Raw genomic sequence first — 17764 nt, forward strand, 5'->3', positions numbered from 1 at the left:
GATTATTATCGCATATACTGAGATATAGAGAAAAGATTTTTTTGGGTGCTATTCGGTTAGATTATGCCATACACAAGTACATCAAGTAATAAAAAGAAAAAGCAGAATATAAGTTTCATAGCTACAGAGAAAGTGAAGTACAGATAAACAAATAATGTTCAAAGGCCATGAGAAGGTAGATTGGGAGATCAAAAATTCATTTTAGCATATGATAGGTCTATTCAAAAGTGAGATAACAGTTGGTTGCTAGGGAGGGGTAGTAGAAGAAACAGCCAGTGTTATTTAAGGACAGGATAGGTTGGAGGAATAATTGTTGTTGCTCAGGGATGACATTGGGAGGTGCTGAGTGTGAGGGTGTTTTTCAATGACAGATGATGCAATCTGTGAAGGGACTGGGAACAGAAGATCTGCTATGTGAGAGTGGGGAGCGTTAAAGAGAGGGAGACCAGCAGTTCACAAAGGGATCGGTTGTGGGAAGTCCTTTTGTTAGGAATAGGATTAGGAACACAAGGAGGGTGGAGTTAGCAAACAGGAGGTGGACGTTTTATGAGTTGGGGAGGGGAAGGATAGAGAAATCTACGTGCAACCATCCCAGTTTAGTTTCCTGTCACACTGTGCCTTTAAATCTTCAATGACAGGCACCCTATGGCAATGTGATCAAATTCCCCTGCAGATCTTCAAAAGGAGATGACATGATCCCACCTGATACAGAAATCACTAGGGTCACAAGGATGACTGACACAACCAAGTTATAAAGCAAAGAAATGGGCCCTTTGGCCCAACTCATCCATGCCAACTAAGATACCTTCTTGAGTTACGCCTACAGTATGTGCATATGTTTGACACATATCCCCCTAAACCAGGGGTTCCCAAACTTTTTTATGTTGTGGGCTCAAGTTGGGAACTCTTGCTCTAAACCGTTCCTCTCTGATCAATTTTCCTGAACTATGTAATAAGAGCTGGAAATGGTTGCAATTATCATTTACTCTGAATAAAATGATTTTCAAAGCATAGCACTAATAAAATAGCAATGCAGGATGTAGTTTCTATTAATGTGCCCATTCAAGACTCTTCAAAATTGCACCTTCCCTCTCATAAATCCATACATATGTGCCTGAGAGACTCTGTACAAGGTTTGAACTCTACTTCTACTATGGACAAAACCCACATAATGGGGCGTGGGGTATGGTATTTCTGGAAAATAGTCCCATTGCGATATTCTGCATTACAAAGCTGTGTTATCTGCGCATGACTCAAGAAATGCAAATTGAAAAAATTATTATTTTTCCACATAAAATCTGAGAAAGCAAATTTTATTCTTATCTGAAATAACTAGGTAGTGTTTGATGAATTACATAAGAACAAATTCCACTACCCAAACAGATGTAACACAGAGGTGGCCTGTAATTAATTTATTTATTAAGTTGGCAATGCTAATAGTTCTGAAAATTGGGACATTCACGTCAATGAAGCAACATTAAGGACAGCTCAGGCTGAACTTTCAGCCCACCAAATGAAAATAACTGTATATCTGTTATCATGAACATGATTTCTCTTTTCCTCAATTATGTCCAGGTGTATGCAATTACATAAAAATGGCCAAGCAGTAAAAGATACGTTTTAAAGTCTAAAGCAGGGGTTGGCAACCATTTTGCCTCTGTGGGCCGGATCACGTATTAATGAGCGGACGGTGGGCCAGATAAATGCCATAAAAAACTTGAAATATGGGAACTATCCATTTAAATACATCTAGTTATGTTTTGCCTCAAATTAATGAATAACGCATGCTAGAACATCATTTGTGCTTAACCAAGGATGCCAATTAGTGATCGAAGAACTCAGTTTAGTTGTAATTTATTTCAATCAAGGCATCTTTTGAATCTATTAAAAGGACAGAAAGAATCTTTAAACATAAAATGTATGAATATGATGCATTGAATGGTGGTAAATTAAGTATAATAAGAAAAGAAAATTTTAATGCAAACAGTCGATAAATCAATGTGAAACTTGATGCTGTTTGTTGGTTGACAGCTTCTCAATATTGGGTGTCAGACTTGTTGATGCCAAGAGCAAGACATTAACCAGATGGGCATCAGTCAATCTTGTTCTCAAATAGTTCTTGGTATGCTTCATTTTTGAAAATAATTGCTCATGCAGAAAAGTGTTGCCAAACAATGATGCCATCTTTTTTGCATGGTCCTTGCATAAGTTAGGATACTTTCCACTTGGATGAATATATTTTCTAGAGAAGTCAAGCACTGACACAACTTCAGAATGAAATTTTGATCTCAATATGTCATCATACTGCATCTCAATCAATTCCATTTGAAAAAGTTCTGATGCAGCGTTCAATTCCACATCAAATGGAGTAGCAAACAGCTTGAACTCATTAGCATGCAAGCAAAATCAGCAAAACGAGATGAAAACTCTTTTCTTAATTCTTGGACCATATTCACAAAAATGCCTGGATCTTGTGCTTTACGTTTTTGAAATGTGGGAAAATGTGCACAATTTCCTTTTTGAAGCTGGTACTCCCACAATTGCAGCTTTCTTTCAAAGGCCACAATAAGACCATACATCTCATTTATCAGCTAATTTTTTTTCCTTGAAGTTGTAAATTCAAGTTATTTAAATGAGATGTAATGTCCACAAGAAATGCCAAGGTTGCAAGCCAATCAGGATCATGAAAATGTCAAGCATCTTCATTTTTGCTTTCAAGGAATACTGCCACCTCTTCATGCAATGCAAATACTCTTTCCAGCATTGACCCTCAGCTAAGCCAGTGTACATTGCAGAAATAAGCCAGGTCCCCATATTCTAGTCATAGTCATACTTTATTTATCCCGAGGGAAATTGGTTTTCGTTACAGTTGCACCTTAAATAATTAAATAGTGATAAAATCATAAATAATTAAATATTCTGCCTCCGTATCCAACAAAAACTGCTGAAACTGGCGATCAGTTCACGAAATAGGATCAGATTCACCACCTTCACAACAATGTCCATAACATCCTTTAATTTCAAAGACTTGGCACATAATGCCTCTTGATGGATAATGCAATGAACTTTAACCAGTTTCTGTGCGATTCCAAGGTTTTCCATTTGTCCTTGCAGCAATGTGATGATACCTTTTTTCTGTCCCCACCATTGCTGATGTCCCATTAGTTGTGATGCCAATTAGTTTCGACACATTAAGTTTCATTTCCGATATCATTTTCAACAAAGCTTCAAAAATGTCTGCTCCAGTAACCGTGTCCTTTATAGGAATTAATTGAATAAACTCTTCAAAAATTTGAAAAGTTGAGGTCACTCCTCACACAAACTCTGCAAGTTGAGCAGCGTCTCTCAAGTCTGTACTCTCAAGTGCATTTGAAAAAAATGCAATTCGTTGCAGGCATCCCTTAAACAACTTTTAACATCTGCTGACATTTCTTCAACTCGCCATGTGATCGTTCTTGCTGACAGGCTGATAGATGCAAATAAAGATTTCTTTTCAGGACAAACAATATCCACCACTGACAGTAAATATTCTTTGACAAATTCTCGATCTGTAAAAGGCTTCATCTTTTCTGCAATCCATTTTGAGACATCGTAGCTGGCACGGGTATCCTTCATTTTCACTACTTTCTGAAATTAGCCTTCATTCGCTCAACTTCATCTTTCCTTGCTTGCCCAGTAAACTTGTTAAAATTTCCACTATGGCGGGTCTCGTAATGTCGCCTGATATTTGCCTACTTCACAGCAATATTTTCTAGGCAAATGAGACAAACTGGTTTCCCAGCTTGCTCGATGAAGAAGTAATCTAGTGTCCAAGTGTCTTGGAAATTTTGGCACTCAATGTCTACCTTCCTGCGTTTTGCATTCACTGCCACTGGAATTTTTTTCTTCGATTTTATTTCGAAACGCGAATTATTCAACAAGTATCGTGGCACACGTAAATATTTGGATTTCTTGTTAAAACACAGTGACGCTGTTTCTGTTTACAAATTTGAACAATCCCATCTGAAAACCTGTGCGTGCACGAAGAGTATCTAATATATATTAATAAGGCAGTCTGCCTTCCCGTCATTCGTATATACCAGTGTTTGGTTTGGAACAAAACGGAACCTGGGGCCAGTGCAACAAGATGCCATGCATGTCCATCAGTGTGATTTTGTGAAACACTCAGAATGAGAAAAAAATCACTCACAGGCCAGATAAGCATAGTATCCCAATATTTGCTCGCAAGCCGGTCAAAATAGCTTTGCGGGCCGGATCTGGCCCGCGGACCGTAGGTTGTCTACCCCTGGTCTAAAGTTTATTCTTTCTCACTCAGTGCAACATGCCAGAAGCAAGAGTTGTGGGTTCTAAGTGCAAGGAACAATGGTGATGCACACTATTGTTGCCATTAGGATGTTCTTCAAGCAATGAGTGTAATAGTTTTGCTTTAAACTCTAAAGCGCAGAATAGTCCTATTTCATCCCATAAATATTTGAAATGATTGATAGCCACATTTGCCTAGGTGAAATAGCTGGGTCAATGGATAATGTTATACTTTCAAACTTGCTATTTCCATTGTCCTGAGTTGTAATAGCAAAATGAACATTGCTATCCCAACAATATTCAAACAGGCAAAAGCAAATAGTTGGTTGTGCTAAAGATCTGAAATAAAAACTGGAAATTCTGCAAATATTTGGCATGTCAAACACCTGAGAAGAGAGAACAAGCCAACATTTCACAGTGATCTCATTAATCTGGCCCTTTTCTACCTGGTTGAACTCGTTCTCATATTGAACAACTTCAGTCCCTGGCAGAGCATTCTCAGCATTTTCTGTTATATTCCAAAAGTAAACTAAAAAGAGCATAGTTATCTTAACTTTGATAGACAGGTAATTAGAATTCAATGGCAACTCTTTGATCTCTGGCATTATTTTATGATCATTTCTGATCAGTCTTCAGTCGAATTCCAAAATCAACTTGGATTATACAATACTATTTGGCTGACATCAGCTGTGCTACTTCAGTTAAGTACCAGATTTCTAGATTTACGTTGAACAGAACTTGCTTGAAATATTTTTCCTAACATGTAATAGAAAGTTCAATTAAAATGCAGTATACATAGTAATTCTTTTCAGAAATGTTTGCAGAAATCATCTGGACCACCTGATTAAAAGCAGTGAATTCTAAAGCAGCATATGTTGTAACTCATTTATAGAGTCATCAACAAAAATTATGGTAAAGTGCCCTTCAGACTCTGGTGTCCAAGCCAACCATCAAATGGGCGTTTTTAGACTAATCCAAAACTAACCAATTTTATTCTCACAACATTTTCCATCTATTTACCCAGAATCAACCATTCACCTACACATTTGGAGCAACTTATAGTGGGGAAATACCCTACCCACTGTGTGCCTTTGACACGTAGGAAGAAACCAGAACCCCCAGAGGTCACCCAACCCCAGTTCATTTAAATTACATCTTTGCCAAATTAATTCCAGCATCTCAAAATCAACTCAAGACAATAATTTGTGTTCAGTTATCCTTGAAGAAAATGATCAGCAGTGCAGTGTAATTTATTCATTTTCAGCATGTGGGTACCACTGGAAAGGCCAACAATTATTGTCAACCCCTAATTGCTTTTGAAGTGAATAACCTACTGGTTTATTGCAGTCGGCATTTAAGAATCAACTACATTCATGGGCCTAGGGCTATGAATGGGCCAGATTGGGTGGGAATCCCGATTTCTTCCCCTAAAGAACATTAACTGATGAAGAGACTCAGCCTGAAACCTCGACTGTACACTTTCCCATAGATGCTGCCGGGCCTGCTGAGTTCCTCCAGCTTTTGTGTGTGTTGCTTGGTTTTAAAGCATCTGCAGATTTTCTCTTGTTTGTGATTAAATGAACCATATGGATTTTCACAGTGATCTGGTAGTTTTGTGGTCTTTGTTACTTATGGCTAAAGTTTTACCAAAATAGGGAACTTCGTATTACTAAACTGTACTTCACCTACCAAGTTACTGCCCATTTGCTTAACCAGTTTATTTTTTAATTCCTTTGCAAACACACTGCTCCTTCCTCACAATTTGTTTTTCAAATTTTTGTATCATCAAAAAGTGCAATACATTTAATTTTTTTATCTGTCATTAATATGGATTGTAATTAGTTAAGGTTCCAGCATTCAGCATGGTTGCATTCCACTAATTATAACTTGCCAACCTGAAAGTCATCCAGAAGGGTCTCAGTCCAAAATGTCGACGGTTTATTCTTTTCCATAGATGCCACCTGACCTGCTGAGTTCCTCCAGCAATTTGTGTGTGTTCCCTTGGATGTCCAGCGAATGCAGACATTCTCGTTTTTATCATTGTTTTCTGTGAGATGGTCCATTCACTGTCAATGTTGTTATGTTATCTTTAAAGTCACAACTCCCACAACTCTCTACTCTCATGTCACAACTCTCATCTTGTGCAGTAACATTTTATAGATAGCTAGATAGATAGATAGATATACTTTATTGATCCAGAGGGAAATTGGGTTTCGTTACAGCCGCACCAACCAAGAATAGAGCATAAATAGAGCAATACAAAAACCACAAACAGTCAAACAACAAAATGCAAAATATGCCAGCTGGAAAAAAGTCCAGGACCTGTCAATTGGCTCAGGGTGTCTGACCCTCTACGGGAGGAGCTGCAAGTTCAATGGCCACAGGTAGGAACTACCTCCCGTGCCACCCAGTGTTGTATCTCGGTGGAATATGGCCAAAGTCCAACAGTAAAAAGTTCAGTATCCGGTCTACAAACTATTCTCAGGTTTAATGAACCTCAGGGTTGTATATGGTGATATATACGTACTTTGATAATAAACTGAACTGTGGCCACTTATTGGGAGCCACGTATTTGGACCCCAAGATCCTTCTGTTCATCAATGCTGTTAAGGCTCCTGCCATTAAATGTATATTTTTCCTATGTGTTGCATCTCCCAAAGTGTAAAATCCCCACAGAACACCACTAGTTGCAGACCCCTATCCAGAATAATACACCACCATTAACCACTGTCCTCCAAAAGGACCACCACCTTGTCATAGGGTTTGGAGGTTTGTGTGTATTAATTACCCAGAGAGCTAAGTTGCTGGAGTCAGGGCCCTGTGCTTTGGCTCTTGGTAGGGTCACCAATGCCAAACAGGTCAAAGAGTAAAGGCCAGACTAAGAGTGCTCCACTGGTCCTTCAGGTTTGGGGGTTCAGCTCTGGACTAATGACCCTGATTGTTCATAAAATTTGTTATGGAAACAGCAATGAAGAATCTTTCTATACCTGAATTCCTGAGTCTCCACCTAGAACTTGCGTGGCTGACGGTAGTGACAACTGAGAGGATGCTACTGACAAGATGAAGGAAGCCCTGAACACTACCAAGACCAAGGCCAAAACTGGTTTTTTGAATGTACAAATAATGTACAACACTGGCAAGCTAGCATAAATGTGTTGCTCCAACATACATATACTGGGTGTTAGTGAAGACGGACAGGGTCTGGTAGACTAAAGGCAGCAACTAGTGAAACAGTTTTATACTCAACAGGGGAAGATAGTCAGCATCATGATAGTGTAGTTGTCATTTTGAATATAGGCATTGAGAAGTGCTTGTTGGAGTGGAAACCCATCAACAGTAGGCTGATGAGAGTCAGGCCGAAAGGGAAGCAAGTGAACATGACTCTACACCAGTGCTATGCTCCAACTAATAATAGTGACATTAAAGAAAAGGATAGCTGCAATCAGAGCCAGAGTTAACACTGTGCCATGACATAGTTATTGTCATGGGAGGTCTAAATGCCAAAGTAGGAAATGGTAACTCACAATTCACTAGGCTCATGGGCATGCATGGATGTGCAACGATGAATAACAACAGTGAAAGGCTGGTGGAATTCTTTGCCATGAACAATCTGGTTATAGGAGGGATCCTCTTTCCACACTGTGAAATCCACAAACTGACATGGTGCTCAGTCAATGAATGTGACAAGAACCAGATTGACCATTTGATGATCAACCGTATATTGAGACAATCCTTGCAGGATGTAAAGGTGGAGACAGGAGCAAATACAGGCAATTTTGGCTGATAACAACCTACGAAGTTACATAAATAATATTGATAACCCGTGGGTGAAATGGACTCTGAAAATATGGAAAACTATTATAAAAGAATATAAACTAGAGAGAGACATTGCAATTCTTAAATGGTGTGCATATGACTCGGATTTTATGCCGAATAAACTGGATGCTAGATTTAAGGACCAGACAGTTAAAGGAATAACAGCTATTTGCAATATAATGAAAGAAGGAACTCCGTTCAGTTTTGAAATGCTCAAAGTGAACCACTTATTAGAAAATAGAAAAACAAAACTTTTACCGGTATTTACAGATGTGACAGTATGTTAATAGGACGGTTAAAAATGTAACCAAGGCAAATACATGTCTGATAGAGCTATTTAGAAAACCATATAATTCAGACAACGGTAGTAGAATAATTTCAAGCGTGTATAAGGGTTTGTCAAATCTTAAAACACATTCGAGTTCATACATTAAAACAAAATGGGAGAAGGAAGGAGGGATAATAATATCTAAGAAAGACTGGACAATAATATGGAGGTATCAATGGAAGTGTACCAGTTCATAGAAATGGAGGGAGTTCAGGTAGAAAAACTTGATAAGATATTTTATTACACCCTCTCAGAAATCCCATCATGATAGTAACCTCCCTGTTTGCTGGAGAAATTGTGGAAATCAAAATGCAAACCATTATCATATTTTCTGGGAATGCCCTGTTATCAAAAGCTATTGGAGTGGGATACATAATGCCCTACAAGACATCTTTAAATGTGAAATACCTTTAGAGAGTAAGACCATATATTTAGGGTATATACCTCAAGAATGGTTGAAAAGAGATAAATATTTAATGAATGTACTGCTGGTGGCCGGTAAAAAGACCCTTACCAGGAAATGGTTATCACAGGGGAGTCCAACTTTAAACGCAGGGATGGAAATTACAATGGACACTTACAAAATGGAGAAGATAACAGCATCTGTTAATCATAAGTTGGAACAATTTTATTCATACTGGGAAAATGGTTTAACTACATAACACCTTATAGGCATGATTTTATTCTCACAAGTCAATGAACATGTTGTAAAAAAAATCACCCCCTACTCTGTACATAGTTTTCTTCTTTCAAATGTTCTTTCTTTCCTCTTCTTTCTATAAGTGTATACCTCAGATAAATATTATGTGGAGATTTGTGACAAATATGATTACATGATATATATGTACAGTATCTGAAATACATCTTATGGAAATGTTTGTTTGATGATGAAATTCAATAAAAAATAAATTACAAAAAAAAAGAAAAGCCTGACTTTGCGGATGACCTTGCATTACTATAACATACACACCAGAACATGCAAGAGAAAAGTCAGTGCCTGTGTACCTTTGGTGGTCAGGTTGGACTCAGTCAGCCAGAAAATGACTGAGACCATGATCCTCAATGTAGAGTCTCCTCCTCCCATCAAGGCATATGGCATCGACTTAACCAGCACTGGCATATTCACAGACCTGGGTACATCATTCTGTAGGATGGTAGGACCAAGGGCGGCATCCAGCACAGACTCAGCAAAGCTAGAAATGTCGATAGATCAATGAGCAACATATCGGGATCAACCAAGTACAGTATCCACACCAAGGTGAAGCCGTACCAGAGCCGTGTTGTGTCCACATTCCTGTACGGGTCAGAATGCTGGTGCATGACAGAGAGTGACTTTGCCAAGCTGTTGTCATTTCACACCACGATCCTCCGGAAGATCCTCCATATTTTCTGGCCAAGAAAGACCTCCAGCCACACCCTACTCCTTCACTGTCATCAAAAGGACATGGCCACAATCATCATGAGAAAATGTTGGAGATGGATTGGGCATGTAACGAGTAGAGAGGCCGACTCCATCACAAAAACAGCCCTCTGGTGGATCCCCGAAAGGTGGAGGAAATGTGCAAGACTAAAGACAACTTGGTGCTGTAGAGTTGAGGCAAAAATGAAGAACCTGAACTACATCTGGGATGCAATAGAGAAGATGGTCAAGAACAGAGAGAGATGGAGGACCTTCATTGCTGCTTTATATGCCAACGGGCAGAAATTAAGTATTACCCTCTGTCTTCTGCAGGCAAACCAATTTTGGACTTCCCAATTTCTGCACGAGCCTTCCACAGGGTCCCAATGCTTCTCTAAGAGTCTCTGAAATGTCCCTAATGTATCTGCCGTTTATACTTTATGTATGGAAATACAGGAAAAATATTGTGGACTTTTCAAAGTTCAACGTAAATTTATTTTCAAAGTATGTATGTCACCAAAAACTACCCCGAGATTCATTTTCTTACAGGCATTCACAGTAGAACAAAGAAATACAATAGAATCAATGAAAAACTACATACAAAGATTGACAAGCAACCAATGGGCAAAAGACAAACTGTGCAAATACAAAGTTTCAAGTTTAATTATCATTCAACCATACATGAATATAGCCAAACAAAATCAGGTTCCTCTGGGACCAAGGTGCAAAATACAGTACCAACAGCACAAAGCACATTGCACGTAGCACAAATTGCATAAATGTTTACGATTTCAGAAAAAAAACTACACACACAAAGAAAGAGAAAAAAATAATATAGGTCAAGTCACACACATCAAAGTTGCTGGTGAACGCAGCAGGCCAGGCAGCATCTCTACGAAGAGGTACAGTCGATGTTTCGGGCTGAGCCCCTTTGTCAGGACTCACGAAGTCCTGACGAAGGGTTTCGGCCCGAAACATCGACTGTACCTCTTCCTAGAGATGCTGCCTGGCCTGCTGCGTTCACCAGCAACTTTGATGTGTGTTGCTTGAATTTCCAGCATCTGCAGAATTCCTCGTGTATAAGTCAAGTCTCTGAGTTGTACTGGTCCAGCTTGCACTTTCACTGAGCAAACACCTGAGGGCAGCACCCAGAAGAACAGTCAGCCCCCAATACAGTACAAAATCCAGCAGCAAACAGCCAGTTCTGGTGTCTCCTACGCCAGCAACTGCAACAGGTGAGTCAGAGGCACATGGGCCTTGTACATTCAACAACCAACGTAACTCAGAGCCCACTCCCCGACACACACACCGTCAGTTTCGCCAAATGAACTAGTAAACTGAGCAGTATTCTATGTTACCAATGTCCAACAGGATCTTGCAATCATAAGAAACGTCCAAGACAATTATTCACACCACTTTTGGGACCATGCACCATTTTGGCACAAGTACAGGTGACAACACAACAATGGTATGCAAAAAGTCCAGCTCCATTGCCATTCAGCAACTCGCTCCTGCAGTGCTTGAAATTCTAAGCATCCAGCAGTGACACAGCAACCTGAGGTGTACATGGTGAACAAATACAACTGTTGTCACTTGAACAAAGTCACTGGAGAGACTGAGCTGCTAGATATGGAGTAGTCTTTTATTCAACAAAATGAGACACAGCAGGCGTCATATTGATGAACAAGAGACAGTCTGCAGATACCAGAAATCTAAGTAACACACACAAAATGCTGGAGGAATTGGAGGTCCTGCTGTAGGGTGTCAGCCCAAAACGTCACCTGTACTCTTTCCCATAGATGCTGCCAGGAGTCATATTGAGACCCTTTTGGAGGAAGAGGCCTGCTCGACCCAACACTACATGATATTTTATATACTAAAGATCAAAGGACAATTCTATATTTACAACGTATCTACAATGCTTCCTTTGAACCACATGCAAGTCTCACAACCCAACCCCAATTTACACCCACACTCCAGACAATGTTAATCAACATTGTGTGGTCCTTTAATCAACTGCTGTTTTCACAGCTCTCAGATCCTTGTACAGAGCTGCATTTTAAATTTAATCTACATTCCATATTCAGATCTGAAGTTTGGTGGTTGAAGTTGCTTGCTATATGTCATAACCCTAAAGACATGCCAACACACGTTTAATTGGACCCAGAGTGGCTGCTGCATCTAAGTGCACCACCATCTTACCAGGGAAAAAAATAATACCGAGAACATTAGTTGTAAAGTCCTTGTAAGTGAGTCCATAGGTTATGTTCAGTGTTGTGGTGAGTGAAGTCACACACCTGTTGGCTCAGCATTTCACAGCTGCACAGCTCCATGCTACCAATAAGTACTTTCAATCAGGAGTCTTGCGACATCGTGTACGGGCAACAAATGGGACCCTTACTCTTCGTGATTTTTATGAATGACCTGGATGAGGAAGTACAGGGATGGGTTAGTAAGTTTGTTGATGACACAAAGGTTGGAGGTGTTGTGGATAGTGTGGAGGGCTGTCAGAAGTTACAGCGGGACATTGATAGGGTGCAAAACTGGGCTGAGAAGTGGCAGATGGAGTTCAACCCAGATAAGTGTGAAGTGGATCATTTTGGCAGGTCAAATATGATGACAGAATATAGTATTAAAGGTAAGACTCTTGGCAGTGTGGAGGATCAGAGGGATCTTGGGGTCCGAGTCCATAGGACACTCAAAGCAGCTGCGCAGGTTGACTCTGTGGTTAAGAAGGCATACGGTGTATTGGCGTTCATCAATCGTGGAATTGAATTTAGGAGCTGAGAAGTAATGTTGCAGCTATATAGGACCCTGGTCAGACCACACTTGGAGTACTGTGCTCAGTTCTGGTCGCCTCACTACAGGAAGGATGTGGAAAGCATAGAAAGGGTGCAGAGGAGATTTACAAGGATGTTGCTTGGATTGGGGAGCATGCCTTATGAGAATAGGTTGAGTGAACTCGGCCTTTTCTCCTTGGAGCGACGGAGGACGAGAGGTGACCTGGTAGAGGTGTACAAGATGATGAGAAGAGGCATTGATCGTGAGGATAGTCAGAGGCTTTTTCCCAGGGCTGAAGTGGTTGCCACAAGAGGACACGGGTTTAAGGTGCTGGGGAGTAGGTACAGAGGAGATGTCAGGGGTAAGTTTTTTACTCAGAGAGTGGTGAGTGCGTGGAATGGGCTGCCAGCAACGGTGATGGAGGTGGATATGACATGGTCTTTTAAGAGGCTTTTAGATAGATACATGGAACTTAGAAAAATAGAGGGCTTATAGGTAAGCCTAGTAATTTCTAAGGTAGGGACATGTTCGGCACAACTCTGTGGGCCGAAGGGGCTGTATTGTGCTGTAGGTTTTCTATGTTTCTATGTTTATCTTGCTTTTCTTTGAACCACCCAACTCATAATGAAAGTAAGGCCAACCATGGCATATCTGTGGCTTATCTAACAACTGCAGCACTTTTGCTTATACAGTACAAAGAAACTTTAAAAAAACACTGAAAACAAGGAAGTATGGCAACCACTGTTCACAGTAATAAGAAAACATCTGCCAATTAGCCAATCATCCTTTATTACTATAGTATCCCAGCAATGACGAAAGGTAGATTACACAATAGCTCCACTCACACTAACTAAATTCTAGCTTCAAATTTGATTCATATTAACTGGAAACTCAGAAGGGCATAACTATTAATAGATATTTACACCGCTATTCCTTTGAAAGTTAAGTTGCTAAAATCTCCATGAACTAGTCGTCTATATTCCTGTACCATATTATTCAGGACATCAAAACAATTTCTCAGCTCCACAGATGTCCAGATCCCGAAAAATGATAATTGAGAAGGAATTTCAGGATACAATTATAAATATAACTCTTATTCGTTTAAGTCTACATCCTCTTGCCTTCAGCACAATTTGTTACAGAGAGTATAATATTCATTTTAATGAGAGACACTAAAAGAAGTGACTCCTTACATAATGGTATTTCACTTTAAATATGTACAAGCAAACTTCGGTTATAGTTACCAATTAAAATGCATTTATGAGTAATCAACAAATGCTTATCACTACTGATTTCTGAACACAAGTGCAATTATTTTCTTTAAATACAATTATAAACACTCACCCAACAATACGCAAAAGCCAAGTTATATAAGATCCGCTTCTGGTAGTTTGAGCATGTCCGACACACGTGATCCGGCTACAAAACATCAACTAGATCATATCCTTATGACGCTGTAGCAGGTAGTTTTCTTTACATTACCATTTTCTTATCCCAATAAAAAGTTATTCCTTTGTAATTTTTGCCGGGAGTTGGAATTGAGCGAATGTTTTGCAGTTACATAATTTATACTAATCCTGAGCAACAATATAATGGAACGCATCGGTATCTATATCAAAATAGCAAAAAGTATAAACGGAAAAGCCATTCATCTGAAATGTAAACTCTCTCTCTCCAAGACTATAGCCTGACTTTCTTACTATATCCAGCATCATCTGTCTTATTTCATTAACTCCTTTTTTTTTGCTTTTGGGTGAGAAGAGTAGGGACATCGGGGAACAATTGCGGTGACAATTATTGTTCCGTGGCCCCTCGTTGGGAGATAAACGAAGAAACAATTTAAAAATACATCAGTCAATGATTAGTAATATTTAGAGTTTAGTAGTATGTGTTAATAAAGTCAGTGAAAATTAAACTAAACCCTGAAAATGCTGGAAATCTTAAAAAGAAAAAGGAAATGTGGGGAAAAGAGAGAGACCTTCTTCCTGAAGCGCTGGCTCTGTTCCTTTTCTCAGTGAAGAAACCCGACTCGTCAGGGATCGCCAACAGTTTCTGTTTTGTTAAAGTTGTCAATAAAGTTATTTTGACAACATGGCGGCCCCCACGGTTTGAAATCGCGGGGAACAGGGGTGAGTAATTATTTTAATTCTGTTTTGCTGCTGTCACCCCAACCCGCAAAATAATACAGATACAGCCGCGGGGTAGGAGGGATCGGTGCAGGGTGGACGGTAACGTGTTTCTCCGCAGTGATTTGCTGGTATCCATCACAGCCCGCGGCGGTCGATTGACACGGAGTTTTTCGTGGGTCTGATGAGTTGGCTTGGATCAGAAGGGTTTAATTACAGCTGCACATGTCGTGAAATTTGGTGTCTTTGTACAGCAATGCAATACATAGTACTAGAAAATAAACATGAATTGTGTGTGTATAGAGTGCAAAAATAGAAATAAAAAAGTAGTGATGTAGTGTTCATGGGTTCAATGTCCATTCAGAAATCAGATGGGGAAGAAGCTGTTCCAGAATCACTGAGTGCGTGCGTTCTCCTGACAGTAGCAATGAGGACAAGGTATGACCTGGGTGATGGTGTGCGCTCAATGATGGATGCCGCCTTTTTGAGGCATCGTTCATTAAAGATGTCCCGGATACTACAGAGTCTAGTGCCCATGATGGAGCTGAGTAAGTTTACAACTCTCTACAGCTTATTGAGATACTGTGCAGTAGACTCCCCCCGCCCCCGCCCCCATACCAGACGGTGTTGCAGCCAGCTAGAATGTTCTTCACTGTACATCAGTAGGTATTTACAGGTGTCTTTGGTGACATGCCAAATCTCCTAATGAAATAAAGCTGATCTTGTGTCTTTTTTTATAGCTGCAGCGATATGTTGAGTCCAAGTTAGATCCTCAGATGTTGACACTAAAGAACTTGAAACAGTTGACTCCTTCCACTTCTGATCCCTCTAGGAGGAATGGTGTGTGTTCCCTTGTCTTACCTTTTCTGAAGTTCACAACTAGCTCTTTGGTCAATCTCGCCTCCATACGCCCTCTTATCACCATCAGAAATTCTGCCAACAGTAGAGTTGTATCATCAGTAAATTTATGGATGGCATTTGAGCTGTGCTTAGCCCACAGTTATGGATGTAGAGAGAGTAAAGCAGTGTTGATTGTCAGCGAAGTGGAGATGTTATTTCCAATCCATAAGACCATAAGATATAGGAGCAGAAGTAGGCCGTTCGGTCCATCGAGTCTGCTCCGCTATTCAGTCATGGGCTGATCCAATTCTTCCAGTCATACCCGCTCCCCTGCCTTCACCCCATACCCTTTGATGCCCTGGCTAATCAAGAACCTATCTATCTCTGCCTTAAATACACCCTCAACAGCTGCTCGTGGCAACAAATTCCACAAATTTGCCACCCTCTGACTAAAGTAATTTCTCAGCATCTCAGTTCTAAATGGATGTCATTCAATCCTGAAGTCATGCCCTCTGGTCCTAGAATCCCCTACCATGGGGAATAACTTTGCCATATCTAATCTGTTCAGGCCTTTTAACATTAGGAATGTTTCTATAAGATCCCCCCCTCATTCTCCTGAACTGCTGGGAATACAGCCTAAGAGCTGCCAGACGTTCCTCATACGTTAACCCTTTCATGCCTGGAATCATTCTGGTGAATCTTCTCGGAACACTCTCCAATGTCAGTATATCCTCTCTAAAATAAGGAGCCCAAAACTGCACACAATACTCCAAGTGTGGTCTCGCAAGTGCCTTGTAGAGCCTCAACATCACATCCCTGCTCTTATATTCTTTACCTCTAGAAATGAAAGCCAACATTGCAGTCGCCTTCTTCACAACCAACCCAACCTGCAGGTTAATCTTCAGGTATCTTGCCAAGGACTCCCAAGCCCCTTTGCATCTCTGCATTTTGAATTCTCTCCCCATCTAAATAATAGTCTGCCCTTTTATTTCTTCCACCAAAGTGCATGACTATGCACTTTCCAACATTGTATTTTATTTGCCACTTCTTTGCCTATTCCCCTAAACTATCTAAGTCTCTCTGCAGGCTCTGTTTCCTCAAAACTACCTGCTCCTCCACCTATATTTGTATCATTGGTCACAAATCCATTAATACCATAGTCCAAATCATTGACATGTATCATAAAAAGCAGCAGTCCCAACACTGACCCCTGTGGAACTCCACTGGTAACTGGCAGCCAGCCAGAATAGGATCCCTTTATTCCCACACTCTGTTTTCTGTCAACCAGCCATTGCTCCACCTGTGCTAGTAACTTCCCTGTAATTCCATAGGCTCTTATCTTGCTAAGCAGCCTCATGTGCAGCACCTTGTCAAAGGCCTTCTGAAAATCCAGGTACACCACGTCTACTGCATCTCCTTTGTCTACCCTGGTAATTTCCTCAAAGAACTGCAGTAGGTTTGTCAGGCATGATTTTCCTTTCAAGAAACCATGCTGGCTTTGGCCTATCTTGACATGTGCCTCCAGGTACTTCGTAGTCTCATCCCTAACAATCGATTCCAACAACTTCCCAACCACTGATGTCAGGCTAACAGATCTATAGTTTCCTTTCTGCTGCCTCCTACCCTTCTTAAGTAGCAGAGTAACATTTGCAATTTTGCAGTCATCCGGTACAATGCCAGAATCTATCGATTCTTGAAAGATCATTGTTAATGCCTCCACAATCTCTCCAGCTACTTCCTTCAGAAACCAAGGGTGAATTCCATCAGGTCCAGGAGATTTATCCACCCTCAGACCATTAAGCTTCCTGAGCACCTTCTCAGTAGTAATTTTCACTGCACAAACTTCACTTCCCTGATATTCTTGAATGTCTGGTATACTGCAGACATTGTCCACTGTGAAGACTGATGCAAAATATGCATTCAGTTCCTCTGCCACCTCTGCATCTCTCATCACAATATCTCCAGCATTATTTTGTATTGGTCCTATATCTACCCTCAACTCTCTTTTTACCCTTTATACTTAAAAAAGCCTTTAGTATCTTCTTTGATATTAGTCTCCAGCTTCCCTTCATAGTTCATTTTTCCCTTCCGAATGACCTTCTTAGTTTCCTTCTGCAAGTTGTTAAAAGCTCCCCAATCCTCTGTCTTTCCACTAGCTCTGGCTTCCTTGTA

The 17764-nt window shown here is 40.3% G+C and overlaps 2 protein-coding genes across 12 annotated transcripts in view; one reads left to right on the plus strand and one right to left on the minus strand.

Annotated features, from left to right (window-relative positions):
* Positions 1 to 14664, minus strand: part of blvra (biliverdin reductase A) — a 58013-nt gene extending 43349 nt beyond the window's left edge. Inside the window, exons 1-2 of one of the 3 annotated variants that reach the window (XM_063044034.1) lie at positions 14605 to 14661; positions 13971 to 14045 (exon numbers count right to left, since the gene is read on the minus strand). The gene's annotated coding sequence lies outside the window, so the exon portion shown is untranslated. Of the gene's footprint in view, positions 1 to 13970; positions 14099 to 14604 lie in introns of those variants that run through there. The other 2 variants (XM_063044036.1, XM_063044035.1) reach the window with 2 other exon arrangements.
* The window catches only part of LOC134344368 (cytochrome c oxidase assembly factor 1 homolog), a 95279-nt gene continuing 91583 nt past the window's right edge, over positions 14069 to 17764 (plus strand). For 2 of the 9 annotated variants that reach the window (XM_063044039.1, XM_063044043.1), the window contains exon 1: positions 14706 to 14755. The gene's annotated coding sequence lies outside the window, so the exon portion shown is untranslated. Of the gene's footprint in view, positions 14090 to 14641; positions 14756 to 15116; positions 15301 to 17764 lie in introns of those variants that run through there. The other 7 variants (XM_063044044.1, XM_063044046.1, XM_063044042.1 and 4 more) reach the window with 7 other exon arrangements.

The sequence above is a fragment of the Mobula hypostoma genome, chromosome 3 (assembly GCF_963921235.1).
Source record: "Mobula hypostoma chromosome 3, sMobHyp1.1, whole genome shotgun sequence".
NCBI classification, from domain to species: domain Eukaryota; kingdom Metazoa; phylum Chordata; class Chondrichthyes; order Myliobatiformes; family Myliobatidae; genus Mobula; species Mobula hypostoma.